The sequence below is a fragment of the Eubalaena glacialis genome, chromosome 1, assembly GCF_028564815.1.
Source record: "Eubalaena glacialis isolate mEubGla1 chromosome 1, mEubGla1.1.hap2.+ XY, whole genome shotgun sequence".
Taxonomy (NCBI): Eukaryota; Metazoa; Chordata; class Mammalia; order Artiodactyla; family Balaenidae; genus Eubalaena; species Eubalaena glacialis.
In genome coordinates this window covers 38,210,943-38,217,257 of record NC_083716.1, presented here as the reverse complement: position 1 = coordinate 38,217,257, position 6,315 = coordinate 38,210,943, and positions in this window count along the sequence as shown.

Here is a 6,315-nt window from a genome sequence, read left to right as displayed (position 1 = left end):
TTTCCTTTCTCTAAGGAAGCGGGTTTTTGTCATAAGAATGTGGCGCACAGACCCTAAGGTGACCCCTCCAATAATTTTCGCCTTCCACTGTCCATGAGTTTGTGTAATCCTCTCCCCTTGAGTGTGGGAGGGAACTTGCTTCTAGACAAGAGAATTGGCAAAGGTGATGGGATGTCACCCACTGATTACATTCTATTATGTAAGAATCCATCTTAGCAAACTGGAGCAAGAGATTCTCCTTGTTGGCTTGATAAGGCAAACAGATATGTTGAGGAAACCCACATGGGAAGGAACTGTGTGTGACTTCTAGGATCTGCAGGTGGCTTCCAGCTGATAACCTTCAAAAGATTGGGACTCTCAGTCATACACAATGAGAAAATTAATTCTGCCTAAAACCTGGATGAGCTTGGAAGCCCATTCTTTCCTAGTAAAGCCTCCAGTTGAGAAAGCAGCCTGTCTAACACCTGGATTGCAGCCTGGTGAGACCCTGAACAGAGGACCTAGCTATGCCATGCTTGGACTACTGACCCATGGAAAGTGAGATAATAAATATATGTTGTTTTAAACCACTAAATTTGTGGTAATTTGTTATGCACAATGGTAATAAACTACTACTATTATTAATAATAAATTATTATTAATATCATTATCATTATTATTATTGTATCTCTGGTTAGAAGCTTGAGAAACCCAGTTTCTTATTTCCATTATTTCCCTGTGTCTTATTTCTCTTGTCATGATGAACTTCCTTGAATATTTCTTGTTTTGCAGATCACCAATGCTCTGTTCTCTCAGTGTTTGTCTAAGAGTCAATTTTGCATTTCTTTCTTTCTTCCTTTCTTCCTTCCTTTCTTTCTCCTTCTCCTTTTCTTTCTTTCTTTCTTTCTTTCTTTCTTTCTTTCTTTCTTTCTTTCTTTTTTCTTTCTTTCTTATTATTGTAGTAAGGACACAACGTGAGATTTACCCTCTTAATATATTTTTAAGTGTATTTTTAAGTGGGTCATCTACCCAGGGGTGCAGGCCTTGACTATACTGCATCTTCACCCCCCCTTCCTGTCTTGTTCCTTTTTTATATCTTTATTTGTGGAAAATATTTTCTGGTAGTTTTCAGGTCATTATCATTGATAGTTGTTCTATAAACAGTTGTATTTTGGTGTGCCCATGGGAGGAGTAGAACTCAGGGTCTTCCTACTCTGCTATCTGGGTCACTCCCCCCTACAACATTGTATTTCCTAATCAGGTAGGATTTTCTTGTTTTTATTCCTACGTCTTAAAAATATTCTATCTTAATTTATAATTTATTTTCAGTAGGAGTTTCAAGGTACATCACCATCATTCTCACCAATCATATCAATTTAATACTTTTACTTTGATTTTGTATTTCATGTTCAGGAACCTGAACTAGAAGCTTCTAGAGGGAAGAACACTTTAACATGGAACCATTTTTCAGTTCCACTATAAGCCCACTTTGCACAGGACTTGGGGAGTCACAGTCTCCTTGGTGATAGGGTGTCTTTGTAATCCTTACCAGTCGTTAATATTAAAAAATTTACTCTGCACCTTTTGTGTGTTAGAGGCTGGAGATATCTGATGAAACAAGGAAAACATGGTTCTTACCCTTTTAATTTATATTGAGTTGAAAATATGCTGGGGAATTTCAACCCAACAGGGATGTAATAAAAATAACTAACATTATTTGGCACTGGTTAACTTGTTTAGCATTTATCAAAGGCAAGGCCAAAGCCATCTATTTCTGCCCACATCCCTGTGATACAGGTACCATGCTTATCTTATTTTAAGGAATACCACTGATGCTCAGAAGACTTAAATACTAGCTAAGGTCAAATATTTAAGAATTAGAATCAAATCTGGATCTTGAGCCCAGAGTTACCTGAATCCAAATTCTAGCTCTTGTTACTTCTTTGTTTTGTTCCCCCTAAAGATATAGATGAGGAAACCCAACGTAGATTGTCCTAATTGGGCAAGGTCCTGCTTGTTAGAGAATTTCTGAGGCTCTGTACAGTGGATAAGGCCAGAATTTAATACATTTTTAAAGTAAACAGGGACACAAAAGCAAAATCACCAGAGCAACAGAAAGGAGTGGTTGAACCAGAAACAGTGACAGGGGATGAGATGGGTAATGTCAGGACAGAAGAGGAATGTGGGTGAGTACGTGAAACAGGCTACCCAAGTTCTGAGTCAAAACCAGGTTGGCCCAGAGCAAAGCCAGTTCTGGCAGCCTGGTTGGTATTTATCTGACAATCTGTTGATAGGCGTGTTGTTATAGCTTTTTCATAGTCACAACACTTTAAGGAGCAGAGTCACACACTTGACCCTACCCAATGTAATTCATATCAATGAAGGCCTGTCCTGCAACACTGGAGAATTACCCAACCCTCAGCATAACAATCCTCCTTTCTATATTTAGTAGAATCAGAAATTTTGGAAGGTCACTATTCTTTGTAAGAAAAGGCCTTTCCTTTGTCTTCAGACCTGAGATTTCCTACATGAGGCTGAACATTTCACACTTTTTAAGTTCCATCCTCCAGATCTAGTCCTTTCAGCGTTGGTTCCAACCAATGCGTCCTGCACACCAATATGGTGTTAGATGGATACATTTGACTTAGTGAAATGAACTAGTTCTGTTAGCCCTTCCTTTCAAGGACATCAAGGATAATACCAATAGTTATAAAGATAATCATAACAAAAATCACTCTCATTTCTGAACCACTTCATGTTCTATTCAAAGTGCTTTCACAGCTATAATTACCTTCCTTTTTATTTTTGAGAGGTAACAAGGAATGGCTATGTATAAATGCTCATGTTAGCATTAGCCATTGGAAGTTCCAGATCCAGCTCCACAACTGATTAGCCATGTGACCCCGAAAAAAATCATTTATCACTGATTCCAGCAATTTCCTTTTCTACAAAATGGTGACACCTTTTTCTGCCTACCCCATCTTCTGTCACGGAGACCAAAGATGTACATGAATCATATTTGCATAGCACAGCACATGGGCCTTGAAGTCACACTGTTTAAGTTTGGCTCCTAGCTCCATTATTATCTTTATATCCATAGACAAGTTAATTAATCACTCTAATCCAAATTTTCCTATCTGTGAAATGGAGATAATGTTAGTACCTTTATTATTGAGTTGTTATGAGATAATGCATTAAAAAGATTTAACATCATGCCAGTTACATAGAAAGAGGTTAATAAATATTTTTTATAAAATGCTATATAAAGATAACTGCTTAAAATTTTATTCATGAACAAATTCCCATACGGAAAAATAGAAACTTAATTTACATAGGAATTAAGTATTCCAAGACATTAAATGACATATGCAAAGTCATATTTAATCATAAGTCCTACTTTCTTGCCCTCTTGAGATTTTGAGATATTTATCTGAATAACATTAAAAATAGAAATCATCTCTACCTATTATTTCGAAACACTTATCATTTGCCAGGCATTATACTAAGTGCTTTCTATACATTATCTTGTTGGATTCTCATAATAGTCCTGAAGATGGACTCCATGTGGCTTCCATTTTACACGTAAGAGACTGAATCTTTGAAAAGTTAATAACTTCCTGAAGTGGTAGACCCACTTTTTTGGGGGGGAAATGACTCCAAAGCTGTATCACTATAGGGGCCAGTGCTGTTAATTAACCATGATGCTATACTACTTCTCACAATGCAGTATTGCCAGAATATTAGTATTTGTTAATCAATTATTCTCCATTTATTCACACAATCAGTTAAATAACCTCTAATATATTATCCAATGCTGTGATCAAAAAATAGTTGTTGAATGGCTGGGAATGCCGTCTTTGTCCTCCAGACACTTGATTGGGTCCTGTGGAAACTGGAATACTTTTAAGACATGTAATTAATATATATTTGGCTAAGACTCATTTCTCAAAATTTTCTTAGCATACATAAATAAAGGGGCTGTAGAAGTGAGGGGGAGGGTATTAAATAAGATCTGAGCCTTGACAGGGGAATGCTGGCTGGCAGGGCACCGAAAGGCTTCACAGGGAAGCACCTCTTCGGTGACTATGGCATGTTAGACTGGCCAATCCCAACACTTGACCTTGTCAGTGTCCTAGAAATAAATTGCACTTACACATGCTGAGTCATATAACTGAAACTTACAGGAAGCTGCAAAGCATAAACCAAAGCATGTCTTTATAAGTTACATTTAAAACTATAATTGTTAAAAGAACTATAACAATTTTTTTGGCCAAAATACTGCATTCTTTCCCTTTAATAAAACGCGTAGGAAGTTCTAGTATAAAAATGTTACTTGTTTGTGCAAGGGAATAAAACACAGAGGAAGTATGTGGTTTAACAAAACTCATCACCTACACAATCATTCAAGTACACTGAGCCTTCTTCCATAAGGAAATAACAGTGTAAGCACTTTACACGAATTACCTTATTTAATCTTAACAATAGCTTTATAAAATGGTACCATTCTTATCCCTACTGTATAGATTAAGGAATTGAAGTTTGGAGGTATTGGGCCACTTGCCCCAAAATATCAGTTCTCTAACTCTGGAATCTTGACTTTAGATACCAAGCTCTTAATCTTTATGCTATAGTGTTGTGAGTATTTATTATGAAGTAGCTAGGCATTCAGAACATGAAGAGTAATAAGGTAGACACTGTTCCTTCCCAAGTGGAACTTACAGACTAATGAAAAAGGCAGATATTCTACAGCTGCTTACTCACATAATTAAATCTTTAATTATAATTGTAATGAATCCACCAATAAGAAGTCCACTCTCATCAAGGTGGACAGGGAATTATTCTTTGAGGAAATGAAATTTTGGCTGAGATCTGTAAAATCTGCCAGATGGGACTACAGGCAGGGAACTAGCTCAGGTGGCAAGGAGCTAGGTTTACCAAAGGAAACTAAAGAAGCACAGGGAGCCAGGTTGGAAATGGGACGAGATGAGTTTGAAGGGATAGAGCCTAGTTTTACACCTTCCTAGCCACTCACAGAATTTTGAATGTTAAGCCATTCAAGAATTTTAATCTCAGAAGTGCTTAAAACAGAATCGGATCTGTGATTTAAAATGATGACAATAGGTACAATATGGAGAATGAATGAGGTGGTTGTGGGGAATCTAGTTGGAAGGTTGCAGTGGTCCAGCTAGTGATGAAGATAGCTTGGGCTATTATGTGGCTATTGAACTAACCATGAACAAATAGTTCAATATTGAGGAATCAGCGTTCTTTTGGGGACAATTTGTATTGATATCCATGGTCTCAAAGCAAAATCTCTCAAGTAAGCTGCTATGTTACTTATACACATATGTATCGGTTGTTCTTTATTCAATCAACACTCTCAGAAACGTTAGATCCAGGAAGCTGTCAAATGTGTAAATGATTTTAAAAAATAACAATTATTTTGGTGACATTTTCTCTATTAGGAAATGTTAAATCATCAAAAAAAAAACTTTTAAATAATAGTTTGGCATTTGTTATTGGATAGAGTCAGTGTAACAAGCCATCCTTCCAGGTTTAGTGACTTCAAGAACAGTGGTGGATATCATGCTTTTGATAAAGGACTATAGCTAAATATTTGTGCATATGTCTTTTTGCTGGACAATAAGATCTCAGAGCTCATTTGGGGAGCAGAGATCAAGCACTTGAGAAGGTACGTTTGATGGTTCAAATAGTAGGGAATTTGATAGGCAGATATTCAATTCAGGTCAATCTATGACACAAAGTTATATATTTGGGATGAGTACTATATGAAACAATAAAGAATGTGGTGGAAGAAACATTTCAACAACAAAAAAGAAAAAGCAGCATAAGACTGAGAGCACACAGCTACACTCTCCAATACATGCCATTAGTCAGATGTGGCTATTTAGCACTTGAAATGTGGTTAATACTAATGGAGATGTGCTATCACTGTAACATAATATTCAGATTTCAAAGACTTAGTGCAAAAAAAAGAATGGAAAATCTCTCATTAATAATAATATTGATTACATGTTTAAATGATATTTTGGATCTATTGGTTTAAAAGAAATAAAAATAGAATTAAATTTTATTTATAAAATGAATTATAAATAAAAATTTGATTTCATCTGTTCTTTATGCTTTAAAAAATGTGGGGCTTCCCTGGTGGCACAGTGGTTGAGAATCTGCCTGCCAATGCAGGGGACACGGGTTCGAGCCCTGGTCTGGGAAGATCCCACATGCCGCGGAGCAACTAGGCCCGTGAGCCACAACTACTGAGCCTGCGCATCTGCAGCCTGTGCTCCGCAACAAGAGAGGCCGCAATAGTGAGAG